Below are 15,498 nucleotides of genomic sequence, written 5' to 3'. Positions count from 1 at the left end.
TAGCCTTACAGGTCTAATTTGCAGGAATACTTACAGGTCATAGTCTTTCTAGGCCAATTTAATCAGTCAGGAACAAACAAGGCTGGCTGTAGTTAACCAACAGAGGAAACAGGTGTGTGTGGGGGGGAGCAAAATGTGATTTTAACAAACCAGGATGGAATAGGCAGGGCCAAAGTTATATCCAACAGGAAATGACACCTGTCTGATTCACAGAGCCTGGACACAGTTGCTTGGAAAGAATCAACCCCATTGATGGTTTCATTGAGGGACAAGGCCCTAGGATCTTGCAGTCTCCCACTTCTACCCCCCCCCAAAAGGGGTCGAATGAAAGGTCAAAACGTATTGGTTCTGGCTAACTACAGCTGATAAACTGAAAGAAAGAAAAACAAAATGTCTGCATGTGGTTCTTGCAGGTGACAGATGCAGGAGGAGGGTGTGCAATTCAGTCACCAGCATTGGTAGTGCACAATAACTAAAAGACTGAGATTGGTACTACATGTGCACTATCAGGAGCTGTTGAAGCTACACTCATGGTTAGTTGGATGCCGTACTGGCCCAGGATATAGTGTTTTGTGCTTTTAGGTGTGGTCAGTGCACTGGCTGGTGGGTAGGTATTCTGGGTTTTAAATATGATTCATGATTTTATTCTGCTCTGTGTCTCTTAGTTAATTTTGTTGGTTTTATTCTTTTAAAAAAATGTTGTGTGTCTAACCTTTGTTCCTCTGCTTACTGAGAAAGGCAGGATAGAATATTTTTAATATTCTTACATATGTTGTTATTAATATTCTTATTAATATTCTTAAATTAATCAGAATAATTAATTGTTCTTAATTAATTGTTATTAATAATGCTTATTAATATTCTTAAAAATATTCTATTTTTAATATTCTTACATATGTTATATAACTCTTACATATGTTGTTAGTGTTCAGGAGGGTTAGAGGAGAGTATTAGAGTGTTAGAGCTGGTCTTGTGGTAGCAAGCATGGCTTGTCCGCATAGCTAAGCAGGGTCTGCCCTGGTTGCATGTGAATGGGAGACTTGATGTGTGAGCACTGCAGGATATTCCCCTCAGGGGATGAAGCCGCTCTGGGAAGAGCAGAAGGTTTCAAGTTCCCTCCCTGGCTTATCCAAGATAGGGCTGAGAGAGATTCCTGCCTGCAACCTTGGAGAAGCCGCTGCCAGTCTGTGAAGACAATACTGAGCTAGATGGACCAATGGTCTGACTCAGTATATGGCAGTTTCCTATGTCCTATGAGGGCTTGTTGGGGTGTGTGTAGAGATGGTCTAGGACAGGAGTAGGTAACTTTGGCTCTCTGGCTGTTGTTGAACTACTCCTATCATCCCCTGCCACAACAAATTGTGGCTGAGGATAATGGGAGTTGTAGTTAAACAACAGCTGGAGAGTTAAGGATGCATACTTGTGGTCTAGGATATTTTGATGCCTGAAGCAAAATAACTACATAAATAATAATCCAAATGATAAATCTCTGTGATAGTAAAATGGCATTAACAGACCAAATAATAGTCCCATTTGCTGCTGCTCCGTAATGCTATCCAAAGATCTAGCTAATCAGGTGAATTGCCTCACCCTGCCTAAAATAAGTGTTTCAGCCCTATGAGGGGATTGACATTGTGGCTTGACTGCCAGTCTGATTGAAAGGGTTTGGTCTAGTCTGACGGTACGATTAAAGAATGGGATTGTTTTCATAAACCATATTAAATGCACATCCTTCAACTGATCTTGAGAAAACCACGTAACAGCTACAGTCATCCTTCATTGTCTGGAATATTTGATGTCTGTGTAATACATCTTGCATTGATCTATGTTTTCAGTATGCTGAAACGATTGACCACATATCACTTGTAGTGGAAAATAATCTAAGTACCTCATGCAATCTATAATTCCCTTCAGATTTCATATCATTGCATTGCCATTTATTTGCTGTTTGTGGCCAGTGAGCTTTGGGAACACTTCCCTTGAAGCCAAAAGTCCTGAGTAGGTTCACACAATATTACCCTGAAAGGCAATTGCAAGCTTGTAAATAAGCACTCTTCTAGTCTCCTTAGGCAAGTAAAAGAGTCAGTAGATGAGCAGGCAGGAAATCTTTGCAAAAGCTGTGGCTTTATTTCCTTTTAAGGCTATAAATGGCTAACAGAAGTATGTGTAGATTGTGGCAAGCCTGTTAACATCTTTGTAGGCTATTAACTTTTGTGAGCTTATTTGCAAGACTGGGCAGCTGGCTGTTGGGAAACTGTGCAATCTTCTGCCCAGCATAATTCAAGGGCCTAACATCTTTCAAGTCACTACATTTGAAATATGGTATATTTTCAGAGGAAGGGCACGCATTTCAAAATGAAAGACTTTTAAAGGTGTCATATAGAAATTACACCAACAAACCTACATTGTGATAGAACATGTGAAGCTATGTGGGCCTTCATAGTAGATGTAAAGACAGAATTGAATAGAGATGTGTGCAAATCAGTTTTTGTGATTCAATTTGAGTTTGAAACAAATCACAAATACTTGAATCAATTTGTCAACAAATCAGCTTGGAAAATTCAAGTAATTTGAGTGATCTGATTGTAGGGAACTGGAATCACCCCATTGTTCCCCATAGGTAAGTCCTAGGGACACAAAAGTGGGTTGGATGGTAGGGCATAATGGGTACTACCTACCACCCATCGCACAAAAGAAATAAGTGGGTCATTTAAAAAAAATGTTAACCATTTCCCAAAATCCCCATAGGATGCAGGAAGCTGCATGTGGTGGCAGAGAGCAGGTAAGGGCCTGCTCTCCTCCTTTTTAAAGATCCCGCTTGCTGCTCTCGCCTGGTGGCACCAAATCCCTACTTACGCATCAACAAAATAGCTCCTGCACCTGGATCTAATGGCACAAACTTAATCTTTTTTTTTAAGGCAATGTTTTGACATTCTGGTTTCATGCAGTCATAGCCAGATATTATATTATTCACTTTATAGTTTGTTTTACAACTCCTCATTATATTATTTTATTAGTATTAGATAAGTATAATAAGACAATTGCCACAGTGCATTGCCCCAGATTACCTTCAGATAGCTTCAGCGTTGTTGAAGCTATCGATCTGAACTATGCCTGGGTGGAAGACCACTAGGATGGGATAGTAGACCTCTGAGAACCCATGTGAGTTGGCCTAGGAGGATGTAACAATAACAAATATATTTTAAATATGCAGTCTCTGTTGTACCTGGATTTTCAGTTATGGGGTGCCTCATTCCTTAGAGGAAGGTCAAAGAAAGTACACTGTGGCTAATGAAATGCTGACTTTCCTGCAGCACCAAATATCTGATTGTCTATGGATTGGAGTAGCCATAAATAAGATAGATATGGAAGTCATTGAATCTAGCAGACTGCCTGAAGGATGTAGTGCTGAGGTTTTTTTTAGAACTGAACAGAATCTTTTAAAGTTTTATTTTTGTGTAAAAGAAACAAAACAACTTTGCATTTTCAATTGCAGGTCATTCCCTCCCCCACCGCCCCCAGATATGCAAAACAGAAAGGGATTGGCAAATGGCAAAAATGCATTTAAGGTAGACCAAGCCAACCATTTCTTATTCTTCTGCCTACCATGGTCATCCTCTTGGAGCCCTCTTTGAATAACAGGTCCAATAAACAAATATTTTCAAGCCTACTTAAGAACATAAGAACAGCCCTGCTGGATCAGGCCCAAGGCCCATCTAGTCCAGCATCCTGTTTCACACAGTGGCCCACCAGATTCCGATGGAAGCCTACTGGCAGGAGTTGAGGGCGTGCCCTTCCACCTGCTGTTACTCCCCTGCAACTGGTGCTCAGAGGCATCCTGCCTTTGAGGCTGGAGGTGGCCTATAGCCACCTAGTAGTAACTAGTAGCCATTGATAGACCTCTCCTCCATGAAGTTATCCAAACCCCTCTTAAAGCCATCCAGGTTGTTGACTGTCACCACATCTGCTTCTCATTTAATTCTCAGTAAATGCATTTTTAGCCTTTTCAGACACATAGCAATAGAGCAGATGAATGCTTTTTGACCTGAACCACAGAATTAAGTTCTGTGAAGCTCTCCACCATAATGTAAGAGCTAAAAATTATCTTGCACTGAGGAAATTGTTGTGGGTAACTACCCTGCTTAGTAAGACCATGAGGCTATTCCGACGATCAGGCAAAATCGGGCTAGGAGAGCCTAGCTTGATTTTGCCTGACCGTGTGAACCACCGGGCACACAGGTGAGCCCGGTGGCCTCCAGGCAGTTAACCCGCCAAAGTAACCCTTCCCTTAAACTGGGTTTGCGGAGCGAGCACTCTGCAAACCTGGGGGTTTTTTGCCAGTGACTTGCCGTGGCGTGGCTCTGTGGCATGGCTGCTCACGAGTAGACCCCTGACCGGGAGGCTGAAAAGCAGCCTCCCGGCTCAGGGGTCTCTCCAGCATGCCCTCGCGCAGGGCATGCTGGAGCTTCCGGGAGCCACGTGGCCCCCGAACTCCCCAAACCCAGTCGGCTCCATGATGGAGCTGGCAGTTGTGTGGGCGGCCGCTGTGGCTGCCCAGAGCAGACTGCTGCTCGTCTACGAGGAGAGTGGGCTAAGCCCGCTCTCCCTTCAAACCCCCTAGAGGCTCTTTTCAATTATCATGAGAAGAGCCTCCATGGTGCTTTCCAGACTAGACCCTACAACAGGGTCGGGACACATCTTGGAAGTGTGCTTTCACACTGCCTGCATCATGACACTGCAGTCTCTACGGGGACAACAGGGTGCCGTTCACATTTCCAATGCCTTGTTGCGAATTTAATAGCTGCAATACAAAGCAAGGACATCATATATCCGGCGTGAAAAAGTTTCGGGTTGTTAGTTACTGCGAGACTGTGACTTGCCCAAATGGAGGCATTTTGCTGCTGTTCCAGCAACTAGTCTGGAAAGCGCCCACATTAGCTAAATGATTGCACAGCACAATCCTGAAATTTATGGATTTTATGTGATTGGTCTCACATGACACAACCTCACATGTTAATCAACCCTTTAACAAATATCAGTTCTTTCTTTGTCAAAGTCAAAACTTGACACTTTTTCAATTGGAGAAAGAGTAGCCAAAATCTTGCAAGAGTTGGCTCCAACATTACACTGTCCACATACATAGACAATCTCATAAGTGCTTTTTTCCTGTGAAAGTGAACCATCAGTTGATCATCCAAACCACGTAAAACTCAGTCAGACACTTCAGCCAATTCATTATTTCCTTGTGGCAACTACAGTGGCTTAATGTTGCCACCTGCAGGATGTTGCCACCTGCAGGAGCCAATATGCATATTAGAGAGATATTGTTAAAATCAATCACTCTTAAGCTATTGGTTGTTGTAGAAGGCCTGGTAGAGATCATAAATGCATCTCTGAGGGAAGGTAGACTAGTCTTAAGGTAGAAGGTAGTCACCTTAAGGAGGCAATTATTAGACTGCTTCTAAAGAAGCCTACCTTGGATCCCTCGGAGTGAGTAACTACAGGCCTCTCTCCAACCTTCCATGGCTGGGCAAGGTAATTGAGAGGGTGGTGGTCTCCCAGCTCCAGACAGTCTTGGAGGAAACGGATTATCTAGACCCATTTCAAACTGGCTTCCGGGCTGGCTATGGGGTGGAGACTGCCTTGGTCGGCCTGATGGATGATCTCCAACTGGCAATTGACAGAGGAAGTGTGACTCTGTTGGTCCTTTTGGACCTCTCGGCAGCTTTCGATACTATCAACCATAGTATCCTTCTGGAATGTCTTAGGGGGTTGGGAGTGGAAGGCACTGCTCTGCAGTGGTTCCGCTCCTACCTCTAGGGCAGGTTCCAGATGGTGTCCCTTGGAGACTGTTGTTCTTCAAAATTTGAACTATTGTACGGGGTCCCTCAGGGCTCCGTATTGTCTCCGTTGTTGTTTAACATCTACATAAAACCACTGGAAGAGATCGTCAAGAGATTTGGTGCAGGGTGCTATCAGTATGCTGATGACACCCAAATCTATTTCTCCATGTCAGCATCATCGAGAGAGGGCATAACCTCCCTAAATGCCTGCCTGGAGTCAGTAATGGGCTGGATGAGGGATAACAAACTGAGACTGAATCCAGATAAGACAGAAGTACTCATTGTGCGGGGTCGGAACTCGAGAGACGAGTTTGATCTGCCTGTTCTGAATGGGGTCACTCTTCCCCAGAAGGAACAGGTAAGCAGTCTAGGGGTCCTTCTGGATCCAAGTCTCTCCTTGGTGTCCCAGGTTGAGACAGTGGCCGGAAATGCCTTCTATCAGCTTTGGCTGATATGCCAGCTACATCCGTTTCTTGAGTTAGACGACCTCAAAACAGTGGTACATCTGCTGGTGACCTCCAGACTAGATTACTGCAATGCACTCTATGTGGGGCTGCCCTTGTACGTAGTCCGGAAACTACAGTTGGTCCAGAATGCAGCAGCCTGGCTGGTCTCTGGGTCATCTAGGAGAGACCATATTACTCCCGTATTGAAGGAGTTACACTGGCTGCCTATATGTTTCCGGGCAAAATACAAGGTGTTGGTCATAACCTATAAAGCCCTAAACAGCTTGGGCCCTGGGTTTTTAAGAGAACGGCTTCTTCATAATGAACCCCGTTGCCCATTGAGATCATCAGGAGAGGTCTGTCTGCATTTGCCACCGGCTCCTCTGGTGGCTACTAAGGGATGGGCCTTCTCCGTTGCTGCCCCAAGTCTTTGGAATGCGCTCCCTAGTGCAATAAGAGCCTCCCTATCTCTGACATCCTTTAAAAAGTCCTTAAAGATGCATTTCTTCACCCAGGCTTTTAACTGATATTGTTTTGATTGTTTTGAATGTTATTTTTAGAATATTATTTTAAAAACTGTAAATTGTGTTTTACATTTCTTGCTTTTAAATTTTTGTTTTGTTTTGTTTTTGTTTTTAATTAATGTTTTACTTTTTAATCTTGTTGTAAACCGCCCAGAAATGTAAGTTTTGGGCGGTGTAAAAATATGATAAATAAAATAAATAAAAATAAATATGTTTAAAATTAAAGCACCCCAATTTGATAACTGACTGCCATATTGATAAACATTATCAGTCTGGCAGTCAGATAGAATAACTCCTGAGGAATGTTAGAAAAGGTATCGGGAGACAAAACAAAGCATAGCAAAGTCTCAGCAGAATATCTCTGGTATAGATGCACATATGGCAGAACAGATAAATAAGTACACAAGGGCTGGTCCTTAGCTGCATCAGCTCCACTGAAGTAAAAGAAATTATGCAGCTTTACCCATATTAATGGTTTTTCTTGTCTCCAAAGCTCATCGCCACATCTCAGTTCATCTTACATTTTAATTTTAACCAAAATATAGTAGAGCTGTTAAATGGGAAGTGTACTACTGATAGCATTTCTACCTACAGGGCTTATTTTCTAGAGGGTGACATTATTTCTAAATTTAATATTTAATCTTCTGGTGCACCAGAGCCATTTTGGACAAGATAGGACTGTAGGGACAGGAAGAATTAATATGTGCTTGCTCTTCTCCCACTCCTTCATCTCATCTGAAATTGATCTTGTGAATCTCTCCAGTGGGGGACAGGCACAAGATTGATTTTGCCAAAGATGAAGTATGTGGAACTGCACATTCTGTTTCTGCTCCTCTTTTAATCTCATTTTAAATGACTCTCAGTTGAAGTTCACAAGGTGAGACTTGGTTCTTCCTGCACCCATGTAATAACCTTCCTGCACCCATGTAACCATGTAATCTGCACCTTGGCTGGCAAAGATATAGGTTCCAATAACTTTGCTTAGAACTGGAATTAATCCCCCCGGCCCAGCCCCAACCATTCTCAAAATCCTTCTCCATTAAAATTGCCTATTACGAGATGTTATCTGAAAATTTAAATATTTGCCAACAGTTTTTATCTTCGGATTATGTTTGATTTTGGTATTTAACATTTTTCTTTACATTTTATATCCTGCTCTTCCTCCAAGGAGCCCAGAGTGGTCTACTACATACTTAAGTTTCTCCTCACAACAACCCTGTGAAGTAGGATAGACTGAGAGAAGTGACTGGCCCAGAGTCACCCAGCAAGTAACATGGCTGAATGGGGATTTGAACTTGGGTCTCCCCGGTCCTAGTCCAGCACTCTTAACCACTACATCACAATGTCTCACATTCATTCATTTGACATGAATGTGTGATTAATATTTGTTGATAGTATTCTGAAGCAGGCATGCTGTAGTACTTAGTATTTGACCATTCAAAGTATTTCAGTATTTGACCATTAATATTTGATCATTCATATGCAATGGTATTTATTATCTGACAGTTGCCAGCATAGGAAATGTCATATTCACATTTGCCAACATTCGAGATGCCAGGTTCTCAGCTGATTCTATGCTCCTACATGCCAGCAGCCACAATGTCTAGACTAATGCCAGTGTGACAAAGTCATGACCATACATACTCACACCAGAAAAGACAAAAGTACAAGAAAAACTATAGATGCAACTCAAATAATCACTCCCTTGCATTTCTGGTGATTCCATCACCACTTACCAATCACTGATGATGTTCCTCTCTACCATTCATGCAAGGTTCCAAGCAACACATGGTGATTAGGGATATGCACATACCACAGTTCGGACTGCAGTTCGAGCACAGTTCAGAAGCTTTGGATCGGGAGCTTTAAGAAAGAGGAGAGCATGCACTGATGCCATGTGCATTCTGGCACTGCACAGAGATTCTTGGGATGCACAAGCATGAAGTTGCATGGGGTGACAGAGAACAGGTAAGGACGTGCTCTCCTCTTTTTTTAAAGCTCCCGGTTCCTGCTTCCAAATTGTACTCAAACCACGGTTCGTGCACATCCTTGATGGTGATGGCTGGCATGTTATCATGCCACCCTTTTCCAGTCTACCTGCCCTCCACACCCAAATTCCAGGGAGCTCTCAGAAAGAACCTATGTGCCTCCCTTGTCATGGTCTCCCATGCCCCAGTGATCAAGAAGGCAGCAACTAGCATTTACAGACAGAAGCTCCAGGGCTCCCTTCTGGCACGGGTTTCAATCTGCTGGCAGCCCAAATTCAGCCAGCAGCATGTAGCTGTGATATAAACTGGAAATCCTAGGACCATCTATTAATAACATGCTACTAGGAGATGTAAAATAATAATTATCCCAGTAAACTTGAGGAGATGGGATAACAGGAGGGCAGGGGTGGCACCTCAAGTGAAGACAGGATGCTGGAGGATTCTGCAAAAAGAATTTCCCTCAGGGTACAGCTTTTCCAAAAAAAGTCACAGTTTTTCTTTCTTTCTGCTGTTTGGTGCTGCCTTCTTTATTGCAGAAAATCTGGTATATTGTGACACGCAGATCACAGTCAGTAAGCCAGTGTGTTAATCAAAATAAGGGATCAACAGCACAGTCTCTCTCCTACTGTATCTACTGTTACTGATGTCGTTGCTTCAAATATTCAAATAGCAGCTCTTACTATACTGCACTGACTGACCAGTCATACCCCTCATTTATAAAATAAACCAATCTAATTCCATATCAAATGCCACCAAACCCAAAGGAGTTATATAACATCCTTAACCAACAGGAACTGTGTGTTTTGAATTTCTTCTGGCTCCTTAAACTTCATTTTATCTGCCAGTGTTTCTTTTACTCAAATAGTACTTCTTTTTACACCAATAAAACATATATGAAACTATTACCAATGATCAGTACAGTATAACTTAACAGATTATGGGTTGGATCCAGAGTTCTAGTTCCATGACAGTAAGAGCTGCCATGAGCAGAACTCTCCTTATGTGCAATAACCTTAGATCCAACTGTGAGAATTTTATTTAAATAATTAGTTTATCACTCCGGTCATGGCCACTACATCAGAAGAGACACTTAGGTTCAGAAGAAAAAGTCTTCCCAGGTATTTACACTAATGACTCAAGAAAATGGCTAGGCTCTTAATGCTCCCCCGCAAACAGTTTATTAAGCCTTACCACAATTCAAAGAAAGGAAGCAGCAGAAACAAAGTAATTCAGCCAGCTGAAGGTGTCCAAACTCCCAGTGAAATCTGAGGACCCTGTCCAATCGAATACAATTGTTTTCATTCCTTCAATGATGATAGTCGTTTACTGCTTTCTGATTGGATCTCTCCTGCTTATGGGTTTTACTTTTCTCCCCAATTTTGTTGTGCATTCTACATCAATGAGCAGCACGTCTGTGGTTATTTGTTTTTCTGCCTCCATGTTGAAATTTGATCACTACCTGTTTACCACTCATCAGCACCCTAACAGCAAAACATTTCTCACAGAAGCAGCAAAACATGGGCCTACCATCTCATAGCTGCTCATCAGGCTTGTGCTAAAGTTTAGTCAAGCTAAAAACTCTTCATATAAATAGCTATTGCCAAAATGCTTCTAATAATCAGAAATTATGCAACTAAACCTCCAACACAACTCATTATCCAGATATTCATTTGTTAGTACTTCTTCATTTATTTTCACACACTCGACTGGTGTCAGATAGAGGACTGATTACCAAAAGTACACTGCCCAAAAAGTTTTGATAAAATTAATGTGATACATTATTCAACAATATTGTCAAAAATGTTCGGTTCTCTATCAAAGGAAGATCTATTTATTGATTTTCCCCCTATTAAGGTAGCCTAACACTAGTTCATTGTTTCATTTACTTTGAACTTTGATGAATGTTTGATTTTATTGGAGAATATTTTGATTTTGTTTATTTTGAACTATGATGAATGAATGTTATTAACGACTTTGTTGACTAATGTTGCTTTTACCTGAGTTTTATTATGTATTTATTGATATTTATGGTTGCCATTGTGGAAGACATTTTATTAAAATGAGTTTGGCAATGTACTTTTGTAATTAAATTCTCCATCTGGCACCAGTATGAGGTTTTCCTCTTCTTTCTGTCTTTTTTCTCTTTTTGGCAGATTTTAAACAGTCACCTTAGAATTAGAGGGAGAAAGGTAATGTCATTGCAACAATCAGATTTGTAATTGGAAAGAGCAATCTACTTAGTTTTCTGAGAAAGAATCAGTTGATGATTTACGTTGCTGCATCTGCTGCCTAACGTATAAATTAGTGGCATGATATGAACAAAGTCCATGGCATCATGTTGATAATCTTGCTTTTATAGCTTTGATGTTCTGCAGATATCTGTACATATTTACGAAGAAACCAAAGTAGAGGAGTGGATTGATCTTATGATGTAAACTGTAAATACTAGGTTTCTCTCTCTGAACCAGAAGAAGCCTTCTTAATTACGTGAATGTGCAACTGATGAAGTGAATATAAATAAAGTTCCATCAAAAGATCAAAGAGAATCAAGCTTTAGATGTTGAAAATCATGAATATGCAAAATATCTGTTTACTTTAAAAAACCGAACCCTGTAATTTTAAGCCTTATCATTCAGTTTTAGGTGTTCCTATTGATATAACAGGTTTGGAGCTTTACTATAGGGTTGATTGTAAGTGAATAATGCTTTTGGAATTCAGCAACATCCATGGTATGCAAATTTGTAGAAAATCAGGCTCCCCGGTAAGGCTGATAATACCTGCATTTCAAGATGTATTTTCAGTTGTCATGTTTGCTAACCAGAGGTCAGATGGGCTGGCTCCTCCCTCTCCTCAACTTGTCATCACCTCCTACATTCCTCCCATTGGCCTCAGACTGTTGCGCTTACACTAGTCTCCCTCTTTCCATGTCTAGATGTGTACCAGACCCTTCCATTGTTTCGAGGTTCAGACCATCAATTGCTTCTGCCATAATTTCCTCCTTGACTTATCTCATCCCTGAAATAGCTTCTTTTATATTCTCCATTCTCATCTCACAGAATCTCTGTGGCCTCATGTGAGACTTGGTGCTACTCCCTGGTCAGCTGCAGCATCTCTGCCACCATGATGACAGGCTTGGCACCTCTCTCTTCCAGCTGGGAGTCACCTGTCCAATGTCCGTTCACCAGAGCTAGTATCATCAGGGCTCAGTTTTGGTCCTGGGTCCCTAACACACAGCTACATATTTTCCATCTCCCTGTGCTGTAATCCCTTGATTTTGATGGAGTCTACTCTATGCCTTGTCAGCCTTTGATTGCAGGGTTGGAATACTGGAGAGTGGCCTACTGTAGTGACCTACTGTAGTGAGCTCTGGCCAAAGACAGAGCTGTTAACCAGACATTCTTGGTTCAAATCTCATCTCAGCCATGAAGGGGGTCCCTTTAAGCAAGCTGCGATTTCTCCATTTCAGTCCCACATCTCAGTCCCAGGAGTTGATAGCCCTGATCTATTTCACAGTGTTTATTTTATTTTGAAAAAATTATTTCCTGCCCTTGAGTATGTATGTGCTCAGGGTTGCTAGCAATAGTAATTGCTACCCACACTGAGCTAGCACAGGGTGGTTGTTGTGGCTCCACAATAAAACTATAAAAATTGAAATTGTTGTAAGAATGGCTGAGGTGATGTATTGAAGTGCTATGAGTACTCTCAAGTGTTGTGCCAATAAATAAAGGAGATTGGCTTACACTGGGTGTGCTCGTTGGTCCATCTGGTTCTGCATTGTGTATCCTGACTGGCAGCAGCCACAATAGATCCACTTTGTACAATGTTGTGGTGTCCCCTACACATACTGTTAAATCAGATGTGTAATGTACTGTCAGATATACAGTAGGGCTATAACAGAATACCATGTTCCAAGGGTTCCAAGGGTGTCTATAATGCAAATATGGAAGTGATCCTACTTGCCTAATATCCCAAATTAGGCTCAGGCCCTGCTCATTTGGGAAGGGTCTTCAGCAGTCACAATGCCAGAAATAACATCAGGACAGGATTCTATAAATGCCCCAAATGACTAGGTCTGCACTCCTAAATGCACTTAATAGGGAGTGAGTCCCATTGAACATGGAGACCTGATCTTGTGGTAGCAAGCATGACTTGTCCCTTTGGCTAGGCAGGGTCTGCTCTGGTTGCATATAAATGGGGGACTATATCTGTGAGCACTGTAAGATATTCCCTTCAGGGGATGGAGCAGAAGGTTCCAAGTTCCCTCCCTGGCTTCTCTAAGATAGGGCTTAGAGAGATTCCTGCCTGCAACCTTGGAGAAGCCGCTGCCAGTCTGTGAAGACAATACTGAGCTAGGTGGACCTAAGGCCTGACTCAATATACAGTGTGGCAGCTTCCTATGTTCCTATAGTGGGACTTAATTCTGAATAAACATGCATAGGATTGTAAGGTAGGTCAGCTGCAACTTCATCACCTTCATAAAATGGAATTCTTTAGAGAAAATTGCAAGCACAGTCCTCTTGTTTGCTGCTGTCAAACATCTAGGTGAACCAGGATCCTTGGCCTTTTGCCATAATTACAGCATATATCTATCTGACTTGGCACTGTTTGCTCACAGAGGCTGTATGGGATGCTTCCATTGTCCCATTCAGAATTATAATGCAATTCCCTTTGCAAGGGGAGGGGTATGGGTGTAGGTAAAGGTTAAGCATATTACCGCCAAAATGCCATGTTCTTGAGCTGTTTGCTTATGCTTAGCAAACATAATGAGCGATCTGGCATTTGATTCATATCAAACAGGAGAGCTGAAAGAACAAAGGGACTTTAGCACATCTAGGGCCACTCATTTAGTAACGAAGGATTTCTCCTGCCAGAGAATTGAGGGTTTGGCAGTACAGATGTGGCTTGATGTATTTAGCAAGCAAGGTGGGAACTTGCTTGTTTTCTCTTTATTTTTATTTATTTTATTTTTTTGCATCTATGCAGTTTTCAATAATAAAACCAAACATGATTTATTTCTTTGAGGCTGTTATTTACTGTCTCAATAAAGTCCTCCAGGAAAACATAAGGAGAGAATAAACTGAAGTAAGAGCATAAATATTACATGTTGTTATGATAAAAAATATTAAATGAAGATACACAAGAGATAGCTGAAGGCTGGAACAACTTCATATCAGTCAAAACACGATTCCTTTCCCATTCTTCAAACTGGAATCTAATCTAGCTTCACAGGGTCTTGTAATTTTGGAAATTTGTTTGCTGAACCCTAAAAATGTGGGCAGTAAAACCTACTCTAGCTATTTAGACACCAAAATTGTGTGTGTGTGTAAAGCATCTTTTAATTTGCCTTCTTGGTTTTAGGGGCTGTTGGTTCTATGGGACTTGATATTATTCCAATTCGTTTCCATGCACAAGGATTTGTAATACAATCATTTCTGAAATTATCTCCCAAACGGCATGAATAAAGGAGCTGTTGCCTCCAACAAATAACAAAACATGCTGTTGACATGTTACAGCGGAATGTTGCGAGTTGCTCTTTCACCTTTCTATTCCACCTTTCCTCCAAGTGCAGAGTTGAATACGAAGGGTAATCCCCTTATTCCCATAAGTAGTGTTTGAGGGGAGGTTAGACTGAAAGGCTGTGATAGGCTCAGAATCACCTGGTGAACTTCATATCTGAGTAGAGACTTGATCCCTCTCTAGTCTAATGCACTGTCTGCTATACTACATTAGCTAGCGATTTTCTGTGAACAGTGGTCCTATTGAGCACATTAAACTGGGAAACAGAGAAGCTGCTGAAGAGTGTACAGAATGGTTGGTTTAAGCAACTCTGTCTTGTCTATTTGACATTATTATTATTATTATTATTATTATTAGTGGTAGTAGTAGTAGTAGTATTTATGTACAACTTCTAAAAAAAAAAGTTCACAAAGTGGAAAAAGTAATGAGATGGTTCCTTATTCTATAACGGCTCACAGTCTGGAAAGAAATACAAGGTTGACATCAAAGACAGCCATGTAAAAATGCTGTGTTGGGATTGTATAGGGACAATTGCTTCCCCCAATGGCAGAGCCAACCCAACGGCGGCCTGTGTCCCGCACTGCCAGCAGTCATGCCAGTGACGCCCTGTGCATGTGACATCACATGCATGGGGGCATGGCCCGGGACTAGGATATCCTGTCCTAGCCCTCCTGATTTCATTTCCAGCCAGCATTTTCTGCCTGGCTGTGTTTATTTTTCTTTCTCTACCTCCAGCGAGGGAGAGAAAGGGAAATAAATACTTCCAGATAGCAAACGCTGGCTGGAAATAAAATTGGGAGAGCTGGGGCAGGCCCTCAGGTTATCAGGCCATGCCTTCTTTGCATGTGATGTCATGCGCACGGAGGGCACAGGTGGCCTTTTTCATTGGTGGCCTGGGTTCTTTGAACTCTGCCGTGCAGTGTTGGCTCAGCACCTGGCTTCCCCTCTGCTAAATATGAGGGACTCACCACTTTAAAAGGTACCTCTTTGCCCACTTAGCAGACTAAAAATGGGACAATTGCCCAGCTTCTGGCAATGCAGTGTGTTTGCAGTGGTGGTAGGGAGGGTTTTGCCACTGAGCAGCCAGCTCTCCACTCTGGCATAGGCTGATTCTACTGGTACAGCGATTTGTCTCTGCTTTCTTACGTCTAGCTTGCCTTGACCCCATGCGTCAGCTTTC

The 15,498-nt window shown here is 42.0% G+C and overlaps 1 protein-coding gene across 11 annotated transcripts in view; it reads left to right on the top strand.

The window, feature by feature from the left end:
• LINGO2 (leucine rich repeat and Ig domain containing 2) overlaps positions 1-15,498 on the top strand; it is a 937,252-nt gene that overhangs the window by 605,239 nt on the left and 316,515 nt on the right. Inside the window, exon 1 of one of the 11 annotated variants that reach the window (XM_053298216.1) lies at positions 505-533. The exons of the other annotated variants lie outside the window; for them this stretch is intronic. The gene's annotated coding sequence lies outside the window, so the exon portion shown is untranslated. Of the gene's footprint in view, positions 1-504; positions 534-15,498 lie in introns of those variants that run through there. 11 annotated transcript variants of the gene reach the window in all.

This window comes from Hemicordylus capensis, chromosome 2 (genome assembly GCF_027244095.1).
Source record: "Hemicordylus capensis ecotype Gifberg chromosome 2, rHemCap1.1.pri, whole genome shotgun sequence".
Classification (NCBI taxonomy): Eukaryota; Metazoa; Chordata; class Lepidosauria; order Squamata; family Cordylidae; genus Hemicordylus; species Hemicordylus capensis.
The sequence above is the reverse complement of the archived record's forward strand: the minus strand, read 5'-3'. Positions and strand labels throughout refer to the sequence as shown.